Source organism: Oryctolagus cuniculus, chromosome 19, assembly GCF_051225735.1.
Source record: "Oryctolagus cuniculus isolate XC-2025 breed Fujian yellow rabbit chromosome 19, ASM5122573v1, whole genome shotgun sequence".
NCBI lineage: Eukaryota > Metazoa > Chordata > Mammalia > Lagomorpha > Leporidae > Oryctolagus > Oryctolagus cuniculus.
In genome coordinates, this window is record NC_142885.1 from 1,134,633 (window position 1) to 1,152,715 (window position 18,083).

At 44.2% G+C, this 18,083-nt stretch overlaps 1 pseudogene; it reads right to left on the reverse strand.

Moving 5' to 3' along the window:
- Nucleotides 1-10,269: 10,269 nt before the first annotated feature.
- On the reverse strand, nucleotides 10,270-10,925 carry LOC149120270 (protein-L-histidine N-pros-methyltransferase CARNMT1 pseudogene; annotated as a pseudogene).
- Between the last annotated feature and the right edge of the window lie 7,158 nt (nucleotides 10,926-18,083).

Here is an 18,083-nt window from a genome sequence, read left to right on the forward strand (position 1 = left end):
AAGAAATGGAAAAATCTTCCATGCTCATGGATTGGAAGAATCAACATCATCAAAATGTCCATTCTCCCAAAAGCAATTTATAGATTCAATGCAATCCCAATCAAGATACCAAAGACCTTCTTCGCAGATCTAGAAAAAATGATGCTGAAATTCATATGGAGGCACAAGAGACCTCGAATAGCTAAAGCAATCTTGTACAACAAAAACAAAGCTGCAGGCATCACAATACCAGATTTCAGGACATACTACAGGGCAGTTGTAATCAAAACAGCATGGTACTGGTACAGAAACAGATGGATAGACCAATGGAACAGAATTGAAACACCAGAAATCAATCCAAACATCTACAGCCAACTTATATTTGATCAAGGATCTAAAACTAATTCCTGGAGCAAGGACAGTCTATTCAATAAATGGTGCTGGGAAAACTGGATTTCCACGTGCAGAAGCATGAAGCAAGACCCCTACCTTACACCTTACACAAAAATTCACTCAACGTGGATTAAAGACCTAAATCTACGTCCTGACACCATTAAGTTATTAGAGAACATTGGAGAAACCCTTCAAGATATTGGCACAGGCAAAGAATTTCTGGAAAAGACCCGGGAGGCACAGACAGTCAAAGCCAAAATCAACTATTGGGATTGCATCAAATTGAGAAGTTTATGTACTGCAAAAGAAACAGTCAGGAGAGTGAAGAGACAACCGACAGAATGGGAAAAAATATTTGCAAACTATGCAACAGATAAAGGGTTAATAACCAGAATCTACAAAGAGATCAAGAAACTCCACAAAAACAAAACCAACAACCCACTTAAGAGATGGGCCAAGGACTTCAATAGACATTTTTCAAAAGAGGAAATCCAAATGGCCAACAGGCACATGAAAAAATGTTCAAGGTCACTAGCAATCAGGGAAATGCAAATCAAAACCACAATGAGGTTTCACCTCACCCCGGTTAGAATGGCTCACATACAGAAATCTACCAACAACAGATGCTGGCGAGGATGTGGGGAAAAAGGGACACTAACCCACTGTTGGTGGGAATGCAAACTGGTCAAGCCACTGTGGAAATCAGTCTGGAGATTCCTCAGAAACCTGAATATAACCCTACCGTTCGACCCAGCCATCCCACTCCTTGGGATTTACCTAAAGGAGTTTAAATTGACAAACAAAAAAGCGGTCTGCAGCCTAATGTTTATTGCAGCACAATTCACAATAGCCAAGACCTGGAACCAACCTAAATGCCCATCAACGGTAGACTGGATAAAGAAATTATGGGATATGTATTCTTTAGAATACTTTACTGCAGTAAGAAACAACGAAATCCAGTCATTTGCAAAAAAATGGAGGAATCTGGAACACATCATGCTGAGTGAAGTAAGCCAGTCCCAAAAGGACAAATACCATATGTTCTCCCTGATCGGTGACAACTGACTGAACACCAAAAAGGAAACCTCCTGAAGTGAAATGGACACTATGGGAAATGGTGACTTGATCAGCATAGCCCTGACTGTTAATGAACAACTTAATACATTATCCCTCTTAGTAGATTTTTTGTCTGTTCTACTTAATATGACTGGTTTAATTCTGTAATTATCACACAGTTATTCTTAAGTGTTGAAAATTAACTGAAATGTGATCCCTGTTAAACATAAGAGTGGGAATAAGAGAGGGAAGAGATGTATAATTTGGGACATGCTCGGGCTGACTTGCCCCAATTGGTAGAGTTGGAAACATACCAGGGGATTCCAATTCAATCCCATCAAGGTGGCATGTGCCAATGCCATCTCACTATTCCAAGTGATCAATTTCAGTTCACAATTGATCATAATGAAAGGACTAAGAGTCAAAGGGAGCACATAAACAAGTCTAGTACCTGCTAACACTAACCGATAGAATAAATAAAGGGGAGAGTGATCCAACATGGGAAGTGAGATACTCAGCAGACTCATAGAATGGCGGATGTCCTAAATAGCACTCTGGCCTCAGAATCAGCCCTAAAGGCATTCGGATCTGGCTGAAAAGCCCATGAGAGTATTTCAGGCATGGAAAGCCAAGACACTCTGACAAAAAGATCTCTGTGAGTGAGATCCCAGTGGAAAGAACAGGTCTTCAAAGAAGGAGGTACCTTTCTCTGAAGGGAGGAGAGAACCTCCACTTTGACTATGACCGTGTCTAAACAAGATAAGAGTCGGAGAACTCAAGGGGCTTCCATAGCCTTGGAAACTCATAACTGGTGCATAGGGAGATTACTGATGCCATAAACAGGAGTGTCAATTGGTAAAGTCAACAACAGGAGTCACTGTGCACTTACTCCTCATGTAGGATCTCTGTCCTTAATGTGCTGTACATTGAGGCTTAATGCTATAACGAGTACTCAAACAGTATATTTCACTTTGTGTTTCTATGGGGGTGCAAACTGTTGAAATCTTTACTTAACGTACACTAAACTGATCTTCTGTAAAAAAAAAAAAGAAATTATCAATTCCCAACTTGACTCTCACTGGGATTAAACATGACAATAGGTCTGATCTGATTTCATCATCATTTAAAAAAAATCATCTATTATTTTTCACTTTATGTTTCTGTGTGGGAGCAAACTGTTGAAATCCTTACTTAAGGTATACTAAGCTGATCTTCTGTATATTAAGATAATCGAAAATGAATCTTGATGTGAATGGAAGGGGAGAGGGAGTGGGAAAGGGGAGGGTTGTGGGTGGGAGGGATGGTATGGGGGGGGAAGCCATTGTAACCCATGAGTCGTACTTTGGAAATTTATATTCATTAAATAAAAGATAAAAAAAGATACTGATGAACTGATAATAGAAAACCCTGAGGTTCTTTCAAACTCTAAAATTCTGCCTGAGATTTATAAATTTTAATGCACTCTGAATACCATCTTGAATCCAGAAGAGAATATAGATGTAGTAATTCTTAACATAATCTTGTCAAAGTACAAAGGAATAGGCTTGATTTTAAGAATGCTTTCTCTTTTTTTTTTGGACAGACAGAGTGGACAGTGAGAAAGACAGAGAGAAAGGTCTTCCTTTTTCCATTGGTTCACCCTCCAATGGCCACTGCACTGATCCAAAGCCAGGAGCCAGGTGCTTCTCCTGGTCTCCCGTGTGGGTGCAGGGCCCAAGGACTTGGGCCATCCTCCTCTGCACTCCCGGACCACAGCAGAGAGCTGACCTAGAAGAGGAGCAACCGGGACAGAATCCAGCACTCCAACTGGGACTAAACCCGGTGTGCCGGCGCCGCAGGCAGAGGATTAGCCTATTGAGCCATGGTGCCGGCCAAGAATGCTTTTTAAACCAGATTACATCACAACAAGCCCATCATTTCAGCATCTTTCTGTTTTCCTTGTTTATGAATATGATTTGGACACTGCTGCTATAGCAGTGGTTGACATTAAAGTCAAATAAGAATATTATGTTTGAAACAGAGGAGAGGATTTAAGCTTATCTTTCTAAGAAATTTATGAAAATATACTCGGCAGGCAGAAATTGCATTGTCATCAAATTAGTTTTCTAAGCTCAAATTTAATTAAAATGAGACACTTCTACAACTGGTTCAATCAACAGAGTGTAAAGAGATTTTGGAGGGGCCGGCACTGTGACGTAGTGGGCTAATGTCCTGGCCTGAAGCACCGGCATCCCTTAAGGGCACCAATTCAAGATCTGGCTGCTTCACTTCCGATCCAGCTCTCTGCTATGGCCTGGAAAAGCAGTAGAAGATGGCCCAAGTCCTTGGGCCCCTGCACCCATGTGGGAGACCAGGAAGAAGCTCCTGGCTCCTGGCTTTGGATCAGTGCAGTTCCAGCCATTGCGGCCAATTGGGGAGTGAACCAGTGGTTGGAAGACCTCTCTCTCTCTCTCCTTCTCTTTCTCTCTCTCCCCGTCTCCTCTCTCTATGTAACTCTGAATTTCAAATAAATAAATCTTTAAAAAAAAGAGAGATTTTGAATAGAGCACACAGGAAATAAATACAGTACCGCTCGAGCAAATAACCAACACAACAGTTGTGTCTGCTGTTGCTGGTGATGCTTCTCAAATATCTTTAACAACTTCTGGATGAATTGGCTTCTGCTGGTGTGAAGCAGGCTCATCACGCCTGGTTCACACTTGCAAATTTAGTTCTATAAGAACAAGAGCTCCCGGCCGGCACCGCGGCTCAGTAGGCTAATCCTCCACCTTGCAGCGCCAGCACACTGGGTTCTAGTGCCGGTCAAGGCACTGGATTCTGTCCCGGTTGCCCCTCTTCCAGGCCAGCTCTCTGCTGTGGCCCGGGAGTACAGTGAGGTATGGCCCAAGTGCTTGGGCCCTGCACCCCATGGGAGACCAGGAGAAGCACCTGGCTCCTGCCTTCGGATCAGCGCGGTGCGCCAGCCTCAGCGCACTGGCCGTGGTGGCCATTGGAGGGTAAACCAATGGCAAAGGAAGACCTTTCTCTCTGTCACTCTCTCTCACTGTCCACTCTGCCTGTCAAAAAAAAAAAAAAAACCAAGAGCTCCCTCTTGAGGAAAAGACCTTAATTCATTTATCGAGGCTCCACTTTTATAACTGACACACTTCCTACTATGTGCCATGTCTAAAAACTGTCCTGTTGAATAATTAAAGTTCCAAACCATGAACTTTTTTTTCTTTTTCCCAGAATGTAAGTCCACCATTTCAGCTGTTTTCATGAGACTGTAAGTTGGCAACTCTTTTTTTTTTTTTTTGACAGGCAGGGTGGACAGTGAGAGAGAGACAGAGAGAAAGGTCTTCCTTTTGCCATTGGTTCACCCTCCAATGGCCGCTGCAGCTGGCACACCATGCTGATCTGAAGCCAGGAGCCAGGTGCTTCCTCCTGGTCTCCCATACAGGTGCAGGGCCCAAGGACCTGGGCCATCCTCCACTGCCTTCCTGGGCCACAGCAGAGAGCTGGACTGGAAGAGGAGCAACTTGGACAGAATCTGGTGCTCCAACTGGGACTAGAACCTGGTGTGCCGGTGCCGCAGGTGGAGGATTAGGCTATTAAGCCGCAGCACTGGCCCAAACCATGAACTTTTAATGGACACTTTGAAACCACAGTGCTATTTAAACCCTATCAGGTTTTTTTTTTGGTAGAATAGTTTCCTGGGTGACTTTTGTGATACCTCTGAACTGAGGGATAGGAGACGTGTATACAATTAATACTTTCCCACACATTGATTGTACGCTGCAGATAATAAAAAGGGCTGATGTCAGTCACAAACACCAAGTGGATTCATGGGGTGATTAACTGGGGACTGTTGATGGAGGCCCATGAGAATGTCACTTAAGTAAGTTAGTTGACCCTCGCAGCCTGGTAGATGATGACGAACAGTTAACAATGCATCTGGTTACATGAAATGTGTGAGGTCTGGAAAACCTTGGGGATATCAAAGTCACATAAACAACACAACCTTGATCTGACTTGCATGATCCAGGCAGGGGCTAGTCATAGTTGTGAAAAGCACCAACATATCTCCCGGGATTTCTAGCTTCCCATCCTTATTAATCCTATGAGAAAGCATATTCTCACACTGGTCATTTTACCGTACAGCTGTGTATGTTGGGGACCTCTTGACCAAAGGAATAAGATGCTTCTCTGAGAGTTCTTTACCACAAAGCCAGATTAATAGGAGAGATACATGAGGGAGCAACATTGTTTTCAGTTTGGTTTGTATTGACTGCATAGTCAGATACTCATGATTCATTTAAGGTGCACTCCTGTCCATGTTTGGCTTCGTCTCCATTGTGTAGCTTATGCCAACAGTTTTGGCAAGAAGGCTCTGCATTGCTTTGCTTGGAAGGTCAGGTGGACACACAAGAAGGGCTCGCAATCCCTTCTCACTGTATTTCTTCTGAGCAGAAGCCAGGTGAATGGGTTGAAGTGATAGGTCTTTTCCCTTAGCAGAAATTCCCACCTGGATCTATTCTTCTGGGAAGGGCTCAAAGCCAATGTCATGACACCAAGCACTTCCCTGTAGCTGAGGGCATTGGGCTCTAGTCACAGCTATGGCTACAGATTGCTTTTCACAATGATGTAGCTGACAGACAGCAGCATGTGATGGCTGAAGAACTATGTGGGAGATACCACATAGTTCTCAACTTCGGGCTGTGGATTGGCCTGGAGCTGACTCTTTTGAGCATTTGAGATTAGAACATTCAGATTGCTCTGCTCCTGATTCAGCTTGCCACTACGCAACCAGGATGCAGCAGATGATGGCTCAAACACTGAGTATTTGCCACCATTTGCAGGACCAGATGGAGTTCTGGGCTCCTGGCATTAGCCTGATTCTGCCCAGGCTACAGTGCTGATCTAGGGAGTAAATCAGCAGGCCAAAGACACATTCTTTCCCCAAATTGTGTGGCTTTACCTTTCAAATACATTCATCTTTTTTTAAAAAAAATCACTGAAATCAAACTTGATTGACTTTTTTAAAGTAAGACTGCTGGGTTATGTGCACCTGAAAGCTTTTAGGCAAACAGATGAAACAAATGCCAGGAAGATTGTGACCTCAGCCAATTGTAACTCAAGCAATGAGGATTCTAACTCAAAGACTGTAACTCAGCCAATGAGGAACCAGGGGAGGGATCTGCATGCTAGGTAATAAATAGGTCACACTAAACTTCCCCTCGCGTGCTGGCCTACCAAGCATGAAGTCTTGAAGGCAGATAATCCAGTCTCAATTTTGGTGCACTTCCAGATTCCATCGCTTGACTGGATGGGTGAGGCTGTTTCTCACACAGAGATGCCTTAAAAATCAACAGTTGACAAAGGCAGGGTCATCTGTGCTGAGTGTGTGTGCATTCATGAGTAAGTAGGAGTATTGGATTCCCCCTTCTTTGCGTTTCCTTGGTGGAGAAGCCATTGTTGCTCTTGTTTAAGATTTTGAAATTTGAGACCCATGCCTGGAAAGTTACTTATTCTGCATGCAGGGCTGTGTTCATTAGCTCTCTGGGACAGAAGGTCTGATTGCTCCCCCAGTAATTTTCATCAGAATGAGGTTCCAGGCCTCATGTAGGAGGACTCCTGGGCCATTGGGCATGGTTTCAGGGCTCATTTAGGGACTATCATTATCTGAAGTCAGCTGATAAATGTGAATTCTTTGTTTCTCCAGCCTTTTGATTTGTTGTAAGCCAGATACCAGACTGGATAATCTACACAACGGTTTATTCTGGTTCATGGTTCTGGGAGCCAGGATTTCCAAGGTCTGGTAGTTAGAGCTGGTGAGACTCTGAGGCTGTCTCGTCTTGTGGCAGAGTCAGTGGAGGGCAGTGAAGGGAACAACACAAAGGGGTAGTCCTTGCTTTATTCCTACTCACTTTTGTGATAACAAATCTGGTTTGGAAGAGAAAACACTCCTGGGAGAAAAACATGAATTCATTTATCCAGGGTCTACTCAAATGGCTGACACAATTCCCACTACCTACCACTCCCTAAATCCTTCCCATTGAGTAATCAAGGTTCTAACCTGTGTACTTTCAGCAGACACTTTGAACCCATACCATTACTTAACCATTAGAAGATTTTTGTAGAGAAGCTTCATGGTTGACTTTTGTGACACCTCTGAATCAAGGGAGAGGGGAATTTCACGTGAATGCTGACTCTGCACACATTGCTTCTACTCTGAAGTTAATATGAAGGTCTGAGGCAGACACTTAGCATTCAGAGAAACAACATGTGCATTCCGTGTGTAAATAAATTGGAGAACATGGACATAGGCCGATGAGAATGTCACTTCTGTAACTTAGTTGACCCTTGCAGCCTGATAGATGACAAAAGATTAACAAAATGCATCTGGCTGCATGCAATGTGAGGTCTGGAAAGCCTAGGAGATACCAAAGTCACATTAGCAAACATTGCTTTGATCAGATGTGCATGATCCAGGCAGGCTAGTCATTAATTGTCAAAAGCACCAACATATTTCCCAGAGTTTGTAGCTTCCCATCCATGCTTATCCTAGGAGAACAGCATATTCCCACTCAGGCAGTTTTATCATACAGGTGTGCATGTTGGGGGCCTAGTGACCTAAGGAAGAATAATATCCTCTCAAAGAGTTCTCTACAGCAAAGCCCTGTTGATAGGAGAGATTCATGAGGGAGCAATATTGGTTTAGGTTTGGGGTTATTGACTGCATAGTCAGATACTCATGATTCACTTAAGGTGCACTCCTGTCCATGTTTGGCTTCGTCTCCATTGTGTAGCTTATGCCAACAGTTTTGGCAAGAAGGCTCTGCATTGCTTTGCTTGGAAAGTCAGGCAGACATGCAAGAAGGGCTTGCAATCCCTTCTCACTGTATTTCTTCTGAGCAGAAGCCAGGTGAATGGGTTGAAGTGATAGGTCTTTTTCCTTAGCAGATATTCCCACCTGGGTCTGCTCTTCTGGGAGGGGCTCAAAGCCAATTTCATGACACCAAGCACCTCCCTGTAGCTGAGGGCATTGGGCTCTAGTCACAGCTATGGCTACAGATTGCTTTTCATGGTGATGTAGCTCACAGACAGCAGCATGTGATGGCTAAAGAACCTGGGTCCCTGCCACAAAAGTGGGAGATGTCCACCTGGTTCCAAACTATGACCTGGCCAGGACCTGACTCTTGAATATTTGAGATGTGAACACTCCATTTGCTCTGCTCTCAATTCAGCTCACTGCTGTGCAACAAGGATGCAGCAGATGATGGTTCAAATACTTGGTATTTACTACAATTTGTAGGACACAGAAGGAGTTTTGAGCTCCTGGCTTTAGCCTGATTCTAAAATAAACCTTGATTTATGTTTTAAAGTAAGACTGCTAGGTTACAAGCACCTGAAAGCTTTTAGGCAAACAAGATAAACAGGAGTATAGTGGCAAGAACCAGTGAAGAGAATGCAGGACAGCTTGTAACCCCAGTGTTTCAGCCTGTGAGGAAGCAGGGGAGGGATCTCCATGCTAGGAAATCAATAGTTGGCTTTAACCGCCCCAGGTATGCTGACCTACCAAGCTGGAAATCTTGCAAGATTGTTAACCAAGTTTCGATGTTGGTGCATGCACTTCCTGAACCCATCACTTGACTGGATGAGTGAGGTTGTTCATCACACAGATGAGTCTATGAAGCATCAGTCAACAAATGCAGGGCCATCCACGATGAGTATGTGTCCCTAGAGAGACACACACACATGTGTTGGCCTTCATTACTTGGCTGTGGTTTCCTGTACTAAACTGAATTCCAAAGACGCCCAGAAATGAGGGCAGGCAGGAGCCCCCATTTCACTGCTGTGGGTCCTGAGGAGCTGCCTATGGATGAACCTTTTGTGAGAGTGAGAGTTGTTTGGAGATGGCTGCCCATGTCTACTCTGATACCTTCTTCCTGTATTTGGCCCTGGTTGGCCCAGTGATATTTTTGGTCAGCTTGGGGTGAGGGAGGAGGGATTGAGGTAAACTTGGGGGCTCAGGCTTCAGATACAGCTCTCACTCCAGAGTTTTACTCCTTCTGCTCACCCCTCAGGAACTGTTTTCTCTTTGGTCATTTGCCTTTTCAGTCTCATCATTTTCCTGCCCTCTAGTATCCCCTTCTCTTGGCTCCTTTTTTACCTCTTCACCCTTTCCAGCCCCCTTCTTCCTGCCTGACTATGCATATCAAGGATTATGGCTATGAATGCAAAAACCCTGCCTTAATCTTGTTTTTATTTTTTTTTATTTTCTGTGTGGTCATAGTATGATAGTTAATTTTACACAATGACTGGATTGGGCCACCGAGTATCCATACATTTGGCCTAGCCTCATTCTTGATGTGTATATGTGGGTATTTCTGGCTTGGTTTAACATCTGAACAGCTAGAATGTGCAAAGAAAATGGCCCTTCCTGGTGAGGTTTGAATAGAGCAAAAGGACAGAGCAGTCTGTAATCAAGAGGTCACACTCCTTCCTTTACTGTCTTAGATAATTGACATCAGAATATTCTGGATAGTGTTCTAGAATTTGATGAATGACTCTCCTGGGTATCCAGATTGGGAAATGGGCACACATGAAGGTTTCTGCAGCAATGTTTGATCTTTCCTTCATAGGACCTCTGCCTCCACCTCTATGTGAATATGCTCTAGTCCTGGGTGTCTTCCACATACCACACTTGTTTCAATGCCTTTGGGAGGTGGCTCAGGTGCCAGTTTCAGGGGCCTCTGTCCCTCCCACATGCACACCCGCTGTGACATTGCAGATTTTTTCTGAAACTTTTGTCTGGAAAAATGATGAACAGTCAAGATGCATGCAGATTATGTACTTTCTTCATAGAACATTTGAGGGAACTAAGGGCAAGGGATAAAGTTTGTTAATTTCAGAGCATCTTTCTAGTATAAACCTCAGGGAAAAGCACAAAAGTGTCCATTCCTTTCCTTGACACTCACAACCTAGCAGAGATATTTTCCAGACCAATCTTTCTAGTCTAGCACCATGTACCGGAATATTTGTTTTTGAAGGATCCCATATCTTGGAAAATTTAAAAAACATTTTTATAATGATTGCCTGGTATCAGGAATCCCATCCTGCTTCACCAGTTTCACTGTAGTCTCACAAAGTCTCTCAGTATGGATTTTAACTTTCATGTGAAGTGTAGATGCTGGCGAAATCTTTCCATTCTTTCCGTATTCTCCATATACTTTATTTCCAAACATATTTATAAAGTCATTCACAATGGTCAATAGCATGTCTTGATTAGGATCAGTGCAGTTTGAGATCTTGTCCAAGTTAAGATATTGAGGAAGCAGTTTCTGCTGATTAACTGGAAGTGATCAAAATTCTCTTTCTATTCAATGTGCCAGCTCTTACATTCTGGGGCCATAGTGGCTGAGAGCATTCGTGATCTTCCAGAAGTGCTAGTGCTCCATCCTGTCCTTTTCCTCCTCCATGCTGCTCAAGGCAGCAGAGGACATCACCATGGCCGAGCCCCAGTGCAGGGTGGAGAACAGTGATTCCACCACACCACTTCCAGCACAGCTGCCGCTGCTTTCTGGCCAGCAGCCTTTGGCATCTGAGTGGTGGGAAGCTGTGCTAAACTCCTCTGCTGCATCCCTGCCACCATCCTTGGCTTGGTGGCAGCTGCTCTGTCCTCCTCTTGATGGTGCCAACATGGACCTGTTGCAAACTCAGTGCACATTTCACTCCCTGCTCTCCTCAGTGCTGCCTCCATGCTGGAACCCCTGAGGTGCTGAGGGATCCTTGGAATCCCCCACATGGTTAAAGGGCTGTGCATGGCCTTAGTAAGAGTTGGCCCAAGGCACAGTGACAGGATTTGTGCACGTATTACCATGAAATATTTCCAAGGTCCTGTACTCTGATGTGTCATGGGCACAATTCCTGGGGCCAATGGCAATGGAGATCTTCCCACAGCTGCAGGGGCTCTTGTATACCACTCCAAGGCTCCCCAAGATACAGCTCAGACACCCGGCGTAAGCCTGGTGGGTCATCTCTGGGCATCAAGCTCAGCAAAGCAGAGTTGCTTCCATTCATACTCTCCCATTGCTCCCTGGACCAAAGCAGATGGGTCTAAGGAAGACGGGGCAGGGCTGGGTCTAGGCACCTGAAGCCATCCTTTCTAGTCTTTGTGATCTGACTGGAGCTTAGCTGTCTGACCCTGCCCACCCCCTTCACTTTTGCTTTCTTGTCTGCCAGTTGCAAACTCTATTCCTGCCTTTACAGGAGAGAGAAGCTGTGGTCTAGCTTCTTCTGCAAGTAGATGCAGGACCCTGCAGTGGGCCTCAGTGAGATGCATGCGCCTAACCTCCTGTGAGCACACTTGTCATTAGACAAACATCCTGTCATCCGGTGCTCCCAAACACGAGTATTTCCTTCTCCCTGCTTGCCTTGTTCTGGCTTTGATCCCTTACCTTCCTGCCCTTGAGTTCTCATTTTTGTTCCCCTAAAACAATGCCCTGGTCCCCTTTACCTCATTCCACCTCTGACTATGTAGACATGTCTCAGCACTTCAGACTTAATGGGTTAGAATTCACTTGCTGTATCAAGCATTTAACACAATCATAACTAGGGTGCTGTGTTGTGGAGCAGCAGGCTGGGCAGCTGCTTGCAAAGTCAGCACTCATAAGGTCATGAATGTTAGTACCTGTAACCCCACTTCCTATCTAGGCTCCCTTGGATAATGCCTGGCAGGAAAGCAGAAAATTGTCCCATTCCTTGGGTGCATGCCTCCCATGTAGGAGACCCAGATGGAGCTCCATGTCCTGGCTGTGGCCTGGCCCAACCACTGCTGCGGTGGCCATTTGGACAACAACCCAGAGGATAGAAGATGTCTGTCTGTCTCTCAAGCTCTCTCCCTGTTACTTTGCTTTTCAAATGCTAACAAAAATGTACATCTCTAAAGTTACTCACCACTAGCCTAAGCTCATGCAAAAGAGGAGCCCTGTTTTATTAACCACAGCATCTGTAGTGCCAGGGACATCTCCATCCTTTCAAAAACAGGTACAAATGAGAGACACTGTTCTTTTAAATATTTATTTACTTGAAAGTCAGAGTTACACAGAGAGAAGGAGAGGCAGAGAGAGAGAGAGAGCTCTTCCATCTGCTGGTTCACTCTCTAGTTGGCTGCAATGGCTGGAGCTGGGCCAATCTGAAGCCAGGAGCTTCTTCCAGGTCTCCGACATGGGTGCAGGGGCCCAACGACTTGGGCCATCTTCTGCTTTCCCAGGCAATAGCAGAGAGCTGGATCAGAAGAGGAACAGCTGGCACTCAAACCAGTGCCCGATGGGATACTGGCACTGCAGGGGTTGTCTTTATTCACTATGCCACAGCACCAGCCCCGAGACATGTTGTTTGTAAACTTGGGCCATTGTCAGTCCCAGATTGCAGAAAATGCAGTGAGTGATAAGGACTGTGTCATACACGTACCTGATGGGATGCATTCAGCCTCCCAGCCTGCATTTGTGGTCTTCCTTGTCAGGCTGTCCTTAGTATGTGCCATCTGATAATCCCGTCAGATTCTCAAGTCCGTGTATTTAGTTTACAGAGTCTAGATTGTGCCTACTGTTTCTGAGCCTATTTCTGGAAGGGGAGGTATGAACTAGAGTATTCATGAGGAAATAAAATTATAGCTTGTTCTTAGACCTTCGTACTCTGAGGCCTATATTTTGTTTTTAACTATTTTCCCTCTCCAGTCTCTGGAGAAGCTCAATGCAAGTGACAGAGAAGTCACCTGCACTCTGAATGACTCTGAGTGAGAGGCAGATTTGAACTTGAGCATGGTCTAATCAAGTGAGCAATGTGAAACCTTCTTAGACTGAAAAGGAAAACAAGGCATCTGCTAAAGGCATCCTCACAAAATGTATATAAACTACACTTGTCACTTTTGCATGTTGATTCATGTATATGTGTTCAATTAAATGGTGAAGCAGGTAGCCCACATTCTCAGATTGCCCTCCAGTCTCTCCTCACCTGAGGAAGAGGCCAATGGTGGGGATCATGAGAGCAGTTGTGCCCAGCAAGCCATTATCACTGACTCAATATTGCACCCCCTTCTCATGTGCAGGGAAATTGGCAAACTTGTCTTTCTTATTCTCTGGAGGTCTGTCCAGCTTGAAGTCACCTCCTTGTAAAATCTCAGGATGAGCTGTGGAGGGCATGCCAAGGCAGCAATGCAGATCTGTCTCCCAGAGAGTCTACTCATGGGGGGTGGGCCTGAGAAACTTCTGTTTGCTTGGTTTGGGATAGTACCAAGGAGATCTGTGGATGGAGACCTTTGAGCAGGAGCCTCATGCTGTCTCTGGTTGTCTTGAGCAGAGGGAAGTGGAGGTTGGGGAGAGAAGTAGAAGGTGTAGAATATTGCATGACATGTTAAGCTGTTCTGAATTGTGGAGAGGCATCCTCCAAGATTCTGGGCCCCCAGGCACCTCATCTCCATCTCTTGCTTCAGTCTCCTCATGGCTCTGGGATGGACAGGAAAAAAACAACTCACTTTGCTCTTAGCAGATGACCCTCTTCATGAACTAGCTATGCACTGCAAAAGGAGAGGGGGTGAAGAAAATGAATTGAAATATTTTGACACAAATGGATCTATGGTATCACATCATGATACCAAGAACAACATCCCACATTGTCTGCTTCCACTGATTATTTTTTAAAGATTTATTAATTTAAAAGTGACCATGACAGAGACAAAGGAACACACACACAAACACATGAAGTGGGTGTGTAAAGGGAGGGAGAGAGAGGGAGGGGGAGGAGGAGAGGGAGAGAGAGAAAGGGAGGGAATGAGGGAAGTCTTCAACCCACAGGTTCAACCAGCGCTGGACAGGTAGAATACAGAATTCAGGAACTCCATGTGGATCTCCGAGGTGGGAGCCAGGGACTCAAGTCCTTGAACCATGGTCTGCAGCCTCCTAGGGATGTTAACATGGAGATGCTTGGAAACAGAGCATCTGGGACTTGGTCTGCCATTCTGATGTCAGCTGAGCAGCAGAAGCCTAACTTGCTATGCCACAACACCCACTCTGATTTTTTTGTAAAGCTTTATTTGAAGGAGAGAGTGACTGACTGACTGATTGATTGATTCAGAGACAAAGAAGATCTTCCATCTGTTGGTGTCCTCCCTGAGTGACTGCAGTGATTGGAGCTAGGCCACTCTGATGACAGGAGATTCTTGTGTGTCTCCCACAAGGGTGCAAGGACGTAAATACTTGAGATTCTCTGACTTGCCCAGGTGCATTGTGGAGCTGGATTGGAAGTGGAGCAGCTGGAGCTTGAACTGCCCAAGTGGCAACATTATGCTACAGCACCAGTCCCATCCATGATTTCTTTTTTCACAAAGAAGACTTTCATTTATGGAATACAAACTTCATGTGTTTCATAAGTACAGCTTTAGGAATATAGTGATTGTTCCCACCATACCCACCCTCCCACCACTCTCTCATCCCACCTCCTGCTCCCTGACTCATTGCCAGTCCCATTTTCTACTAAGGTCCATTTTCAATTAACTTTTTTCTTTTTCTAACTTTTATTTAATGAATATAAATTTCCAAAGTACAGCTTATGGATTACAATGGCTTCCCCCCCATAACTTCCCTCCCACCCACAACCCTCTCCTCTCCCGCTCCCTCTCCCCTTCCATTCACATCAAGATTCATTTTCAATTCTCTTTATATACAGAAGATCAATTTAGTATATATTAGTAAAGATTTCAACAGTTGGCACCCACACAGAAACACAAAGTGAAAAAAATACTGTTTGAGTACTAGTTATAGCATTAAATCACAGTGTACAGCACATTAAAGAAAGAGATCCTACATGAGGAGTAAGTGCACAGTGATTCCTGTTGTTGACTTAACAAATTGACACTCTTGTTCATGGCATCAGTAATCACCCTAGGCTCTTGTCATGAGTTGCCAAGGCTATGGAAGCCTTTTGAGTTAACTTTATACACAGAAGACCAGCTCTTTACTAAGCAAAGAGTTCCACAGTTTGCACCAAAAAAACTGTTCCTCAACAGTTGAGACAAGGACTGTTCAAAGTCCTTTCATCTTGAAGTTAGTTTCACTTCATTTTTTTAGAAACTTAATTAACTTTAAAGAAGCACTGAAGAATGATACATCGTTTTGCAAGCACCTAGACATAATACAACTCTTAGAGGTACTTCATGAGAAGTTAGTGCACAACAACTCCTGTGTTAACAGTTAAAACTCTTGGCCAGCACCGTGGCTCACTGGACTAATCCTCTGCCTGCAGCGCCGGTACCCAGGGTTCTAGTCCCGGTTGCTCCTCTTCCAGTTCACCTCCCTGCTGCAGCCCGGGAAGGCAATGGAGGATGGCCCAAATCCTTGGGCCCTGTACTGGCATGGGAGACCAGGAGGAAGCTCCTGGCTTCATATCGGTGCAGCATGCAGGCCATGGTGGCCATTTGGGGGGTGAACCAATGGAAGGAAGACCTTTCTGTCTGTCTCTCACTCTCACTCTCACTGTCTAACTCTGCCTGTCAAAAAAAAAAAGTTAAAACTCTTATGTATAATGTCAGTGACCACCCAAGGCCCTTGACATGAGCTCCCTAGGCTATGAAAGCCTTTTGAATCCACAAACTCCATCAGCATTTAGACAAGGCCATAAGCAAAGTGGAAGTCCTCTCTTGCCTTCAGAGAAAAGTACCTCCTTCTTTGATGACCACTTCTTTCCACTGAGCTCTCGCCCATGAAGGTCCTTCTTCTCAGATATTTTTTGCACAGTGTCTGGCTTTTGATGCCTGAAATGCTCTCATGGATTTTTCAGACAGACCAAGAAGACTTAAAGGGCTGATTCTGAGGTCCGAGTGCTACTTAAAGGGATTGTCTATCAGAATCTACTCAGATTCTGAGTCTGCTGTGTGGACTGCTAATTATGTTGGAACATCCATTCCTTTTTAATTATTACCAGACCCCTAATCCTACCCATATGATCAATTTAACACTTAAGATGATATATTTACCACCCAGTTTAATGGTATTTGAGATCCCATGGCAAGTATTTAAACTGCAAGTAAGTCCGTAGGAAAGTATGCAGAACTATACAGCTTTAGAGTTAGAAACTCCACATGCTTCATAATTACAACTTTAGAAACATGGTGATTCTTCCCACTGGGCCCACCCTCATGCCCATACTCCCACCCCTCTTCCTCCTCCTCTTATTCCTACTCTTACTTTTCCTGAGGTCTATTTTCAATTGACTATATACACATATGTTAAACTTTTAAGAGTTTGACAAATAGTATATAAAAAAAAAAACCCCGTTCCTCAACAATAAGACAAGGGCTGTTAGAGTCATTGCCTCTCTTCTACAGATTTCTTTTTATGTGTTCTATTATCACAGATCAGGGAGAACATATGGTAGTTGTCCCTTTGGGACTGGCTTATTTCAGTAAGTATGATTTCCACATTCATTCATTTTGTTGCAAATGATTGGATTTCATTTTTATAACCCCTGTGTGGTATTCCAAGGTGTACATATCCCATAATTTATCCAGTCTTCAGTTGATGGGCTTTTGAGTTGCTTCCATGATTTAGCTAGTGTAAACTGAGCTGCAATAAACATGGGGGCGGTGCAGATAACTCTTTCATATGCTGATTTCTTTTTTTTTTATCTTTTATTTAATGAATATAAATTTCCAAAGTACGACTCATGGGTTACAATGGCTTCCCCCCCCCATACCGTCCCTCCCACCAACAACCCTCCCCTTTCCCACTCCCTCTCCCCTTCCATTCACACCAAGATTCATTTTCGATTATCTTAATATACAGAAGATCAGCTTAGTATACCTTAAGTAAGGATTTCAACAGTTTGCTCCCACACAGAAACATAAAGTGAAAAATAATAGATGATTTTTTTTAAATGATGATGAAATCAGATCAGACCTATTGTCATGTTTAATCCCAGTGAGAGTCAAGTTGGGAATTGAAAATTTCTTTCTTTTTTTTTTTTTTTTTTTTTACAGAAGATCAGTTTAGTATACATTAAGTAAAGATTTCAGTCGTTTGCACCCCCATAGAAACACAAAGTGAAATATACTGTTTGAGTACTCGTTATAGCATTAAGCCTCAGTGTACAGCACGTTAAGGACCGAGATCCTACATGAGGAGTAAGTGCACAGTGACTCCTGTTGTTGACTTTACCAATTGACACTCCTGTTTATGGCATCAGTAATCTCCCTATGCACCAGTTATGAGTTTCCAAGGCTATGGAAGCCCCTTGAGTTCTCCGACTCTTATCTTGTTTAGACACGGTCATAGTCAAAGTGGAGGTTCTCTCCTCCCTTCAGAGAAAGGCACCTCCCTCTTTGAAGACCTGTTCTTTCCACTGGGATCTCACTCACAGAGATCTTTTTGCCAGAGTGTCTTGGCTTTCCATGCCTGAAATACTCTCATGGGCTTTTCAGCCAGATCCGAGTGCCTTTAGGGCTGATTCTGAGGCCAGAGTGCTATTTAGGACATCCGCCATTCTATGAGTCTGCTGAGTATCTCACTTCCCATGTTGGATCACTCTCCCCTTTATTTATTCTATCGGTTAGTGTTAGCAGGTACTAGACTTGTTTATGTGCTCCCTTTGACTCTTAGTCCTTTCATTATGATCAATTG